We start from the raw sequence: 14850 nt of genomic DNA, 5'->3' as shown, positions 1-14850 counted from the left end.
TCCGATGCTCCCCCGGTTCTTTTTTGGACAAATTGATTAGAAGCTGGAATCACTGAAATGATCATTGCCCCATTGTTTGATAAATCATATACATATAGATATAGTTATACATAGACATGCAGTCGCGGAAAAATCAGTTTTGGGTTTTCTCTCATCATCACCATCCTTCGCATTTTCACCGCTGTTGAGAGAGAGAAAGAGAGTTGCAGAGAGAGAAAGAGAGAGACTCTTAGTCGCCTTCACTTTTGCAGATTTTGATTCAATTAAAAAGACACAGACTATTTTTTAAATTCATGAACTTATGCTGTGATGTTAGTTGCGGTGAGGAAGCCGAGTGCCACGACAGCGTGGCCCACCTCCGTCATATCTCCGGCAAGTTGCACAAGAAGGTCTGGATTGCCGCCGACCATATTCTCTGTGACGTCCCGAACCCGAATTCACCGGGTTACTAGTCATTTGGACGGTAAACAACTTTTACTGTCGTTTCAATGCTTTTAGGGGGCCCTAAAAGTTGATTTTTTGTTCGGGTCAAAATTTGAGAAAATTTCCTTCATAGAAGTTGTAGAGGACGTTAAACCGAGCGCGTGCATATGTGGTGCGTAAAAATTGGACTTAGTATGTGAGAGTTATGGCCAAAAATGTAGAATTTACTGTTCATGGTAAGTTGTATATATATATGGAAATTACTGTTGGTAGATTTCCATTTTTGGAAAATCTACCTAGCCCCCGGTAACTTTCTCTTCTCTCTCCCCGACCCTTCCTCCCTTTCGGCTCGATCTCTTCCCCCTCCGATTTCTTCCTCCTCCGGCCGACCCAGAAAGTAATCCGGCCACCCCCAAGCTCGGTTTCTTCCCCTTATCACGTCTGTGGAGGTATATTACGGTGATTTGGCCGGAGAAGCTCGATTTGGAGCGGAGGAAGCTACGGTAGCAGTTAGCCATTTTTGCCGATTTCCGGCGATTCCGGCCACCTCTGGTCACCATTTTGTCGTCGAAGGTTTGGTTTTCCACGGAGATCATTTCGCCCCTAGCCTCGAATCAAGATTTGAAGTGTAGAGGCAGAATTGAAAATCTAGGGTTCTTGATTTTCTGGGTTTTCTTCACCGGTTGAATTCGACTGTTTAAAGGTAAAATTGGGATGTGTTGTAGTTGAGAAAATTGATCAGTGTGTTGTGTAGGTGCTGCTGTCAAAATATGGTGGCCATCGGAGGTGGTTGCCGCCTGCGCGTGGGTCCCACGCGCCGCCACTGTGGGTGGCGCGTGTTGGGCTGTGTTTTAATTCCAGTTTTTAGCCCATTAAATCCTATAAATATTGTAGAGCTTATATATGAAATTTGGTGAATTTTGGAGAAGCTTGGAATTAATTATGAATTTTTGAAGTTTAGGGTTTCGATTATCGAATTACGAGAATCCGGCCGTCGGATATCTCTCGGTTCTGCCTTGGAACCTTTAAATTAACGAAATGGTATTAGTGGTATAATTTGGGTTGCATCCGAGGAGAAGTGGAGATGTAATTATGAGGATTTGATTTTGAGAATCGTATTTAATTGTTGAATAGTTATTCACGGAATATAATTGTGTACAGGGCGATGTACCGAGCTATTGCTCGACGAAGGAACTCGTATGCATGGTCGCCTAAATAGTACTGTGAGTGGACATTTGTTTTTAAATTAATTCCGCATGCAGTATTATTATTATTTTCTTCCAATTGAGATTTAATTATGTTTTGAATATTTGAGATTTATTTATGGATTACGAGATTAGTATTGAAATTCCTTCCCGAGGGCTTTTAGTAGATTTTTGAGATAGTCATTCATGAGTTATTGAGTTGGGAAATGATTTTCGGGAAGTGACTGATTCAGAAAATATTATGAGAATTTTGGATTTCAAATATCGGTTTTTATGAGGATTCACGAGTACGAATGTTTTATCGAAATTTATTGAGCTTTGAGCTCCGCACTTATTAGCCTTGAAGTTAGATTGAGTTTTCTTTCCGAAAGCATTTATTGATTTACAGAGTATTTGATTTTATGCTTTCGAGGATTTATTGAGATATTGAGGTTTGATTTAGTGAGTTAATCATGAGTTATGCTTTCGGTGAATTATTATTGATTTATTGAAGTAATACCGAGTTTCTTTCCGAAAGCAAGTAATTGAAAGAGGTTATTTTCAGTTTCCTGAGGAGGCTATTCAGTTTATTAAGGAGGCCAGTTTTGGCGCATGCGTATCTTACCTAGTTGGCAGTCCCTTCTAGGTAATGGTCTGGTTGGCAGTCCCTTCCAGACTACAGCTCGGTTGGCAGTCCCATCCGATGCGTCACCTGGTTGGCAGTTCCTTCCAGATGACATGAGGTAGTTGGTCGGCAGTCCCGTCTACTACCTGTGGTTAGTCGGCAGTCCCGTCTACTACATGTGGCTAGTTGGCAGTCCCATCTATCCACCGCCTCCTATTCCGGTTGGCAGTCCCTTCCGATGCGTCATCTGGGTGGCAGTCCCTCCTAGATGGCATGAGATGACTAGACAGCAGTCATTTCTAGTCATCAAACGAGCCTCATGAAAATGATGTTTTTATAAGGATTGAGGATGAGATTTTAAGAGACTTCAAGATGTTCTTATTACGTGATTGAGATTTCAGTAAAGAGGATGATTAAGAGTGTGTTCAAGATTGTTACTGCATGCGAGGTTTTAGAGAATAACTTGGGAAAGCATTAAGTTTTACTTATTCATTTGAAATTACTTATTTTTCGTCCACTCACTCTAACGGATTTTAAATGTTTTCCCCTGGGCCCTTCGGTTTTAAATGCCCAGTTTGCAGGCCAGTTTAGCTTGAGGTCGAGCGTACTTGGGGTTGAGGCATAGCTGTCATAGCTTCCGCATTATAAAAGTATTGGTCGTTTATCTTGTATTCTACCTTGTTGTACGCCTGAGAAATAGATTGCTCTGATATCTCTTGAGATTAATATTCTTAAGTTTCAGAATTGTTTTGTGATATGAGAGATGTTGTGATATAGGGAGCAGGGTGGCTCCAGGAGAATAAGGATGGATGATTTAGAAGTGTAATTGTTTGTTTACAGGTTTTGGGTTGTCCATTTTTAGGGGAAGTTCTGTCAAATTTTTTGGTAGAATTTCTTCTAAGGTGGGCCCCGCAGGGCCTTTTCGGATTTCAGGGTGAAATCCGGGGCGGGTCCTGTCATTCTCTCTCTCTCTCTGATCCCTCTGTCTGAAATCTAAGGTAAATTCCAAGTCTCAGATCTGGAGGCCAAGAGTCGTGAAACCGTCTACATCGCTCCGGCCTGCAATAAATTCAGAGAAGCAAAGCCGTCAAGCAAGTTCTGCTTGGAGAACTCTGACGAGATGGAGTCCCCGGCCGTGTCTGTCCATCAGAGAATTGGATTCAAGTTTTGCTTTGGGTTTTGCATTTTGCTAGGAAATGTCATCATCCCATCTGATTGCATTTTGCAGATGAAAAAGGAAATAGAAATGGAGAAGAAGAACTAAAGGTACGACGGGACATGTGAAGAAACAAAGTAAGTGGGAAAGGTCATTTTTACCCTTATTTTGTGCCAGCACGTGGTCATAGTTAACGGTTCTGTGATAGAAATCGACCGCAGGTACGACGTTGATACGAAAAAATGAGTTCAGGTATCACATTGATAACTTTGAAAGTTCAGGTATCATTTCAAAAGTCCCCGAAGAGTTCAGACACTGTTGAAGTATATACTTTTGAGGGTAAATTAGTCTTTTAACCTCATTAAGTGCCTCACGTGCTGGGCACGTGGTCATAGTTAACGGTTCTGTGACGGAAATTGACTGTAGATACGACGTTGATACGAAAAAATGAGTCCAGGTATTACATTGATAACTTTGAAAGTTCAGGTATCATTTCAAAAGTCCTTGAAGAGTTCATACACTGTTGAAGTAAAAAACCCTAAATAAAAATCAAGTTGCTTTTTTTTGAAACGAGAGTTATCTATCGGTTTGTTTCGAATTTATTGTTTATTTATGGATTATATTGAATATGATTTTTAATTTATTTTCGGTGTGGGTTTTTTTTTTTAAATTTTTTTAAATTTATGTCTCGACCCCCCCCCCCCCCCCCCCCCGGGGTCCCATGTTTAAATTCTAGTTCCGCCCCTCTTGCGTATAAGATAGAAAAAAAAAGGAAAACTGAAGATTTAAAAAGTTGACAGGTGGGGATCAAACCTTGGTAGTTAAGGAGTGACAAAAATAATTGAACACACACTAATGATAAGAACAACACAAATGTTGTATATATTATATAAAAATAATATTTAAATTCATGTCTTTCGAAGCCCACTAGAAACTGGTGGCCTAAGGTGGCTGTCTCAGGTGCCACCCCTAAGGATCGGCTCCGGTTAAAAGCAAGGAAGAAGAAACTAGGTGAAACAGAAAAGATCCATTTTTTCCTCGTAGCTAGCTCTCCCAGATACAGTCACCAAATGGGTCCCACGATCTATTATTTTTGTTAGAACGTGGCATCCATAAGGTTAGGAATAGTTATGTTAGGAAGCGTATTAAGCGACCCAATCTACAATGCTGTTGCAATCTGCCCAACTTGCCTCTCCAAGTTCTTGATAGACTGATCATACCGCAGCACTTTAGTATCATTTTCCTTGAGTAGAGCCTTAGTCTCTTGAATGAAATGTGTTCAACAATTTGTTTGAAGATTGTTGAGGTAGAGCTTGTTGATATGCTTGTTGCCTAGAGCCTTGTAAAAATCCCGGTGGAGCATTTTATACACCTTGAGATGGTCGAACCACATTATCATTGTTATTCCAATGGAAGTTTGGATGATCCTTCCATCCAGGATTGTATGTGTTTGAGTATTGGTCATACTTCAACCTTTGTTGTCCCACAAAGTTCACATGTTCCTTTAAAAGAGACGACGTAGGAAACCTATCAGTATTATGATTAGAATAAGAAGTATGTTAAGGTAATGCCTTAGACCTAATGCCTTAAGAGAAGACATTCACCAACATGTCGAGCTTTCTCTCGATGGCCACAATTTGGTTCTGACCCGTTGGAAAGTATATCTTGACATTCAATTAGATTGATAGTCTATCTAGGCATATAATTAGGATTGATTTGTTAGAATACTTTGTATCAATTTGTATTCAATTGTAATTGTATAGTTGTCATTCCTTTTTGGTCCCTGACTTGTTGGAGAACCTTAGTTGTACAAGTAGATGTTCTGTATATATTTCTTACGAATGAATACAATCAATTATTCTGCCTCAATATCTTTTCCTATATGGTATCAGAGCGGGTCCCTCTCCAATTGCGTCTCCAATGTCATAGGCTCGAATTTAGGTTCCTGCTTGTATTGCCATTGAAATATTTCAATTGGATTGTTACCAAGTGTCCGTTGTGGGCCTTGGATTGTTATATTGACCAAGTCTCTGATATGAGACTTATGTCCTAATTTCCAATGATTGGAAATTGGATTGTTAATTAATTTCACGTGCAGACCTAGAGTTAGGTTGCACGTAAAGGGGCGTATTGGAGAGGTAAGATTCCATATTGCAAAAGTGACAAATAAATTATAACTTATAAATGGGTGGATCACATCCAATTGTACCGAGACCTTTTGTGATTAAAACTCTACACCTAAAGGGTGGTTAAGTTGGGACAATATCGGTAATGGTGATTTGTTGGAAGAAATTTATATGTCTCCTCCTCCTGGTATTTGTCGACAAGGGGAGAACGTTGTGTGTCACCTCCACAAGTCGTTATACGGACTGAAACAAGCCTCTTGTCAATGGTTTTCTAAGTTCACAGAGGCCATTCTTGCTGCTGGTTTTTCTCAGTCCAAAGTCAATTATTCTTTATTTGTCCGCAAGAATGGTACATCGCTCACTATCTTGTTGATCTATGTGGACGATATTCTGATCACAGGGAATAATATGGAGTCTATTAATGTCCTGAAGCAGTTTCTTCATACTCATTTTCTTATCAAGGACCTTGGTGATCTTAAATTTTTCCTAGGCATTGAAATAGTTCATTCCAAGAAAGAGATTTACATATCTCAACGTAAATATGCCTTGGAGATTATCAAAGATAGTGGCTACTTGGGTGATAAGCTGGTTGAGTTCCCTATGGAGGAATCCAAGCTTTCAAATAAAGGAGAACCACTCAAAGATCCTGCTGTATACAGGAGTTTAGTTGGTCGACTTATATTTCTTATAATTACCAGACCTGACATCACATACTCTGTTCATATTCTTAGTAGATGCATGAGCCACGTCAACCTCACATGGCTGCTGCACTTTGAGTTGTCAGATATTTGAAATCTTCTCTTGGCCAAGGTTTGCTTTTACGTTCTAATAATAATATGAACTTAAGAGCATTTTGTGATTCTGATTGGGCGGGTTGTCCTATCACTCGTCGATCTACTACTGGCTATTGTGTGTTCTTGGGAGATTCTCTTATCTCATGGCGTACCAAGAGACAAAAGACAGTATCATTATCAAGCACATAAGCTGAATATAGAGCTATGGCAGGTACATGTTGTGAGCTTACTTGGTTACGATACTTATTGGCTGATTTACATATGCCTATTCCAAGTCCTGCTATTTTACATTGTGATAATCAAGCAACCTTACATATTGCTGCGAATCTTGTATTTCATGAAGGAGTACGGCATATTGAAATGGATTGCCATTTCATTAGGGATAAAATTTTACAAGGTGAAGTTGTCACTCGACATGTGATTTCTTCACAGCAATTGGCGGATGTGTTCACTAGGCTTTGGGGAAAGAGAAGTTTAAATCGCTCATGTGCAAGTTGGAAGTTCTTGACATTCACTCTCCAACTTGAGGGGGAGTGTTGGAAAGTATATCTTGACATTCAGTTAGATTGATAGTCTATCTTGGCATATAATTAAGATTGATATGTTAGAATACTCTATATCAATTGTAATTGTATAATTGTCATTCCATTTTGGTCTCCTGACTTGTTGGAGAACCTTAGCTGTACAAGTAGACGTTCTGTATATATTTCATACGAATGAATACAATCAATTATTCTACCTTAATATCTTTTCCTATATGACCTCCATTCCTCATCTCAAGCTAATAAACTCCTCTGCTTTTGCTCATCTCTCCCTTGTATTAAATTGACAATTGTTGTCACTCAGGTTCTCAAAGAGATCATAGGCTTGTTAACCAGTCTTATCCATTAACACACTGCCACATGCTGAGTCCACCATGCTCCTACTGACATAATCCAATCCGTCATAGAAGTATTGGACTAGGACTTCAAAACTATATGCATGGTGTGGACACTTGAGTTGCAACTTTTGAAATTCCTTACACACCTCACAAAATTGATTTCCATTCTTTTGTTGGAAATTCTGAATTTCCATCCTCAGTTTTTGAGTTAGTTGGGCAGGAAAGAATTACTTTAAGAACTTAGTGACCAGCCCATCCCACGTTGTGATGACACATGCAGGCAAAGCTTACTACCAGTGTTATCTTTTCCTCCATTCCTTATCTCAAGCTCATAAACTCCTCTGCTTTTACTCATCTCTCCCTTGTATTAAATTGACAATTGTTGTCACTCAGGTTCTCAAAGAGATCATAGGCTTGTTAACCGGTCTTATCCATTAACACACTACCACATGCTGAGTCCACCATGCTCCTACTGACATAATCCAATCCGTCATAGAAGTATTGGACTAGGACTTCAAAACTATATGCATGGTGTGGACACTTGAGTTGCAACTTTTGAAATTCCTTACACCTCATAAAATTGATTTCCATTCTTTTGTTGGAAATTCTGAATTTCCATCCTCAGTTTTTGAGTTAGTTGGGTAGGAAAGAATTGCTTTAAGAACTTAGCGACTAGCCCATCCCATGTCGTGATGACACATGCAGGCAAAGCTTACTACCAGTGTTTAGCCTCATCCTTTAAAGAAAAGGGAAATGAAATTAACTTGAGGCGTTCAGTAGGCAAATGTTGAATGCTTTGAAGCTTGCGTATATCCCAAAAAAACTCCCTAATGTGAACATTAGGTCCTTAGATACCAGCCCTTTGTATGTAGGCAGCGTATTGTGCAATGTCGGTGGAATGGAGATTGAGTTCTTGTTGGGTGGAGTGTAGCTATGCACAAAGGTGAATCCTGATTCGTTAGAATGAATGAAGCCTTCAATGGTCTCGGTTCATCCATCTCAACCATCGATCCTTCTTGCTTTTCTTCTTTGTCCTTGTGTACTGAAGGTTGTGGTGACGGCGGTGGTGCGTTCTTAGGTGATGGTGGTGGTGTTTGCTCTCCATCTTCTCCTTGTGAAGATGTAGAACTCTCCATTATGCAGATTTTTGAGTGTGCATACACCTAAAAAACAAAAACAAAACTATGTTGTAAAACATAAAGTGAGAATTTGAGAGAATGGGATGTGTTTCTGTTCATCTCACTATGAGGTTTATATAGAACTACCTCAGGTATACAAAAGGTAACTATTCAACAATTACACCAATCACTCGTCTGATTACAAATCAATCAATCGCTAATTATATTCTGTTAATCACCAATCAATCCTAATTGGCGTATATCACACAACACTAATTGGTATTACATGAATAGCCACATAAATATTTACAACACTCCCCCTTGGATATTCCATGTCAATAGTGTTCCCCCTACTGTGCGCTTCTAAGTTGCCTCATTAAAAACCTTGCCAAGTAATAAAAACCATGTGGGAAAAAACAACCTTGGTCGAAGGAGAAAACTAGCACAACTCGCGTGAGTGTGGAGTAGTAGTATCACAGTTTTAGAGATAGGTGAAGTCTTCTTATCAACATCATAAGTAGGTAGTATGTCTACGAGAGGGATGCATTAGAGTTGCTGCACCCTGCACCAAAACCTTGCTCGGTAAACCTAGTGGGAGAAACCCATGGTCGAAGGAAAAAGATGAGCAAATGCCTATTTGTCGAATCAAAGCATCTTCAGGATGTGGTATAAGTGGGGTGAACAAGCTAAAGATGTGCCTCGTTAAAACCTTGCTAGGTAACAAAACCGAATGAGACAAAATAACCCTAGTGAAGGACAAAAAGAGTACACGATGGCTGACCTGCACAAAGTTAGTGCTCAATTTAAAACCCTATCAATATAGTAAGAGTAAGTAGGGTATCGTTCTCAACCGGGAATTAAGGACTTATTAATTCCTGAAAAATAAAACGTTAGAAAAACAAAACTAAATATTATAAACATTATTTACGAAAATTAGATGTAAAGGGGATTTAGGATTTTTATTTTCTAATTTAACAACTAATTAAATATATACATGTGACACATCAAAACACATAATCAAGTAGAATTAAATGAATGGAACGATTTTTAGATGTAATTAACTACTACTAACACTTTGGCAAGGTTTTTTAAACATCAAATCACGAATCAAAATATGTCATAGCACAGAATCAATCAAGAACAAAGATGAAAGCATACAAAGTTCTTTTTACTTCCCTTAATTAAATTAACTAGATAAACGCACCATAGTTAACTCTATTAAGCATGCAATTACTAGTGGTAGCTAATCACTAATAAGAACACTTTTAACGCATTAAACACATATGGAAGTTTGATCAATTGAAGCCAAGAACACAAGCATGCAAGACTCATTGTTAATTTACCCAAGTAATTATAGGTTTTCCACTTAAATAATTAAAGCCTAGAATGCTAGCACCTTAATATGGATTCAATTACATGTTCATCAACCTCAGTATGCATCCAAAGATCAATTAACACATAAAAGATGAGATTGAAGCTCAAAATTAACAATCATGCTCACATATGATGAAATCTCAATTTTCAATTAGAAAACCTAAAACATGCTTCATAGTATTCAAAAATTACATATCTAAAATCAACACTTCATCATCACAAGAAATCGCATAACACAATCTAAGAACATAAAACAAAATCGCAATTTATTCAAAACTAGAAATCGTTTTACATAGTAAAACCGAAAACAAGATAGAGTGTTCATGGTTTCACTTTTTAATCTTCAAGGACGCAAGAAGCTTCAAAAGGTGATGGAGTCAATGAGGAACACGGCAAGGATGCTTGAATGGAGAGGAGAATTGCTCACGGCCTTGAACTTGGAATTTCATGAAATTGCCAAAACTTGGAAGAGAAGGGGAGGTGTTTGTGGCTTTTGATTCTGAAATTTTTGGCGTGTAGAATGGCTTTACAAACCTCCTTTATATAGTGAAAGGCAAGGGCTAGGGTATCAAGGTTGAAATCTACTTGTGACATCATCCGACCAATAAAATTATTTCTTGAGAATTGGAGAGCAAGTCATCTTGTTAATTGCCGAAATCTTCTTTGAACCTAGACCTTATTTCGTCCTCCAAGTATGTATAATGGAATCAGGAATCCGAATTCAATATTTATTCCTTTATTTTCTTTTCCAAAATTCCATAGAAATCCAAAACTATCCCAAAATGGTTTTTGCCGAAATCTTCTAGTATTTTCCTTTAATTCTCACAGCAAAAAGCAATAATAATGGGTCATGGACTCCTCAAGACGTCATGGATGATTCTAGAGACTCATGTGCAAGTCACATGCTTCAATCTTCGGGCCAGACTTCTCAAAATGATCCAATTCAAAAGTCCATCACATAATTGCCGAAATTTCTTCATTATTCTAGAACATTCTTGAACAATCTTGAGTCATTTTCAAGACACAACATCTCCTAGTCTCACCAGGTCTCCTAACAGCATCAAGACTCCTAGTGTGATCAGGTTTCCTAGTCCAACTGGGACTCTGTCATTTCTTCATTTCCGAACATCATTTTTTCGAGCTCATTTCTAGTTGAATTAGGATTCCTACTTCGACTGGGATTTCTTTTCCTAGTAGAACTGGGAAAACTTCATTTCTCCATTTCTTCTCATTTCTGCGCTCTTTACTCCTTGCCTTCCATTTCCATACTCAAAACTACCTAAAAACATAAAACAAGTTAGAAATGACATTGTTAAGGAAATAACTAAGCAAAATGTAGAAAGAAATGCACTAGTGGGTATGCTTCGAGATACTCCCCCTGAAAATTACATGTTAGATAATTCAAATAATTTACGTAGATTAATACCTTGTACATGCTTTTGGAATGTAGACTTTTGGTAGTGACTTGGTAAAAAGGTCTGCACGATTGTCTTCAGATCGAATTTCCTTGACTTCAATCTTCTGGTGCTCCTATTGTTGCTGATTGAAGAAGAACTTTGGTGCAATATGTTGGTGTTGTCTCCTTTGATGAAATTCATGTTTATTTTCTTGATGTAAGCAGTATTATCCTTGTAGATAATGGTCCGTTCATCAGTGGTCGAATGCAGTCCACATGTGCTTCGAACATGCTTTGTAAAAGCTCTTACCCATATACATTCACATACTGCTTCATGAAGAGCTAGAATCCCAGCATTATTTAAAGAGGTAGCAACAAGGGTCTATTTTGTAGCCCTCCAAGAAATTGTAATAATCCTAATGGTAAAGACATAACCAGTTTGGGAATACGCCTTGTGTAGGTTTGATAGATAGCTCGTGTTAGAATATCCAACAAGGCGAGCATCATTCCAAGGATCAAGGGGGTTTAATCCATTCCTTGATGTGTAGGGATATAATAAGCCCATATCTGTTGCACTCCTAAGGTAGCGAAAAATGTCTTTTATGTCATTTAGTGGCAGTGTGTTGACGCAGAGCTATATCTAGCTAAAAAGTTCACATCAAATGAGATGTCATATCTAGGGCATTAAGACAAGTATAATAATGTGCCTATTGCACTTAGATATGGGACTTTTTACACCAATATCTCTTCGTTATCATCTGCAGGACGATACGGTTTTCTCTAGACTTCGGATGACCATGGGTACTAGTGTGCTTACTTTTATCCTCATTAAAGCTTCTTAACATCTTCTGGATGTAATTTGGTTGATGGACCAAAATTTCATCTACACTGTGCTATGGCTCCAGGTCGAGACAATAATTTGTTCACCCAAGGTCATTCATCTCAAATTCTGACTTCAGGTGCTTTGCAGTTTCCTTGATCTCTTAAGGAGTATTAATCAAATTCATGTCATTGACATAGACCGCCACAATTCCAAACTAAGAACTTGTTTCCTTAATAAACACGCACAGGCATAGTTTATTATTCACATATCCCATCCTGATCAAATATTCACTTAGACAGTTATACCACCTCCGTCTAGATTGTTTCAATCCATAAAGTGAATGCCTCAAAACTAATGGAGAGCATGTTCCGTGGTCTAGAACTATTTGCATCGGGTATCATAAGTCCTTCAGGAACTTTCATGTATATCTCTGTATTATGATCCACATAGATAAGTTGTGACCACATTCATAAGTTGCATATTCAGTTTTTCAGAAAATACCAAACTGAAAGGTAGTGGAACATTATGACCTCCATTACAGGAGAATACGTCTCCTCGTAATCAATCACAGAGCGTTGAGAAAATCCTTGTGCTACTAGACGAGCCTTGTATATCACAATCTCGTTTTTCTCATTACGCTTCCTTACAAATACCCATTTAAATTCTACAAGTTTAATATGGGGAGGTGTAGGAACAACATTCCCAAAACACCTTTCTCTTTGTCAAGGAATCTGATTCGACCTGGATTGTTTCTTATTGTTTCTTTCCATTTTAGCCAGTCGTCTCTTCATTGACATTCATCAACAGAGCAAAGTTCAATGTCACCGCTTATTATAGTTTTGGTGGCCACCGCAAATACAAATATATCATCAATAATAATCTCATTCTGATTCCAAACCTCACTAAATTTATCGAGATTTCTCTATTCTCAAATGTTGGAGCGTCCCCCAACATGGTTTCTTCTAGGACGTACCCATAATCCAGATTTATCTTGTGAGATGAATCGGTTTGAGATTCCGATGTCAGGAGGATTTGTTTGTGCCAAGTTTACCCTCTTTTGGGGATAAGAATCCTTCGAACCTAATGGTCTATCTTGCTTCTGGGCAGGGACATATGATTGGTTAGTCGCCATGGTCGTATCTTGTCCATCTGGGACGACATATCCTACAGGGACGTCTATCCTTGCAGACACATTTGCAGCAGGTATATATGATCTCGTCACTTTAGCTAGATCAGAGAAAGTGTCTTGCATATTGTATTCTATACTCTATAGATCTAGAATTGTCCGCACTTCACTATTTTCGTGCGGTTTGAGGATCAAGATGAGACATTGTGGAAACATTTCATGTTAATTCACGCCGTTCATCAAGAACGGTAATGTTCTTATCTCCCCCTAACGGCAGGAAGACAGTCTCATCAAAGTGAAAATCCGCAAATCTAACAGTAAAAGATCATCTGTCATGGGCTCTAAAGAGCACATAATGGATGGGATTCTTAATCGACATACATGCCCATCCTTTGTTGAGGACCCAATTTTATACATTGTAGTGGCACAATTGGCACGAGGACTACATACCCAAATGCTCGTAAGTGCAAAACGTCAGGTTCGTACCGAGTCACCAGTTGTAACGTGGAGTAAGGTTGGGTAGCAGTGGGCCTCGACGGGACCAACATGGCTGCATGCAAGATTGCACAGCCCCACGCAAAAACTAGAAGGTTGGTGTGCATTACCAAGATTCTATCTGTGAGATCATCTTAGGTGTGAACATAGGGATCCCTATGTTCAACATCAATCCTAAGGGATATACAATAATCATCAAAAGACTTCGATGTAAACTCTTCGGCATTATCAAGTCTTATGGACTTTATGGGATAATCCGAGTGGTGAACCCTTAATTTCATGAGCTAGTGAGAGTTTAGCGAAAGCATCATTTTCTTATGGACAGTAGTGTAACATGTGATCACTTTGTCGATACATAAACTAAAACCATTAATTTTTAACTGGTCTGCATGGTGGTTGGATATGTCCACAAATTTATGTTGCATTCTGTGCAGAAAAATGGTGGTGTATGTACTAGTCTTTGCATATGATGGTCCAGTATTAAATATTCCTAACTAATAAGCTTGGCATAATGTGTCATTAACCCTTATTCAGAAAAGGATGCAAATGCGATGAGTTGAGGATATGATGCATCATACTTTGACCTGGGTGTCCCAAACAGTCATGCCAAAGCAAGTAATTGCTCGAATTAGTTAGCTTCTAGCTAACAGATTTCAATTTCTCCAATGTATGCTTCTGGCCGCACACTCGGAGGTTATGCAAAGATATTCCACTCTTTTTTCTCAGTGGTTTCAACGTGATAACCATTGGTTCGAATATCCTTAATACTCAATTGTTTTAGGGAATCAGAAATTGAGAGAAATTTGCTGTGTATTCTCATTGATAATAGGGGCCTCTTTATATAGAGGATTACAATGCATAGAATCTCAATCATACAAGGAAAGTAATCGTACATTGAATAGGAATCTAAATCCTTCTAATTTAACCCTATTACCACTAGAGCAAGTAACCTAGAGTTTGGGCCAAACACAAACTAGGGTTTTACTTGAACACTCCCCCTTGTGTTGCCCAAACGCGGTGCTTCTCTCGTTGCCTAGTTAAAAACCTTGCCGAGTAACAAAAACCCAGTGGGACAAAAATAACCTCGGTCGAAGGGGAAAAAGAGCACAACACACCATTCATGTTTCGAGGTAAACATGTAGACGTCTCCCCCTAATGACTACGATCATGGGAGTTTAGATAATTTCCGCAAGCCAATTCTTGCCACATGTTTCTCGAACGTGGATTTGGGCAATGACTTAGTAAACAAGTCTGCCATATTTTCCTCAGATTGAACCTAATTCACTTTGATCTTGAGGAGAGTCTGTTGTTGCTGATTATGCTTAGCTTT

Source organism: Rosa chinensis, chromosome 3 (assembly GCF_002994745.2).
Source record: "Rosa chinensis cultivar Old Blush chromosome 3, RchiOBHm-V2, whole genome shotgun sequence".
Taxonomy (NCBI): Eukaryota; Viridiplantae; Streptophyta; class Magnoliopsida; order Rosales; family Rosaceae; genus Rosa; species Rosa chinensis.
This window is presented reverse-complemented; position numbering follows the sequence as displayed.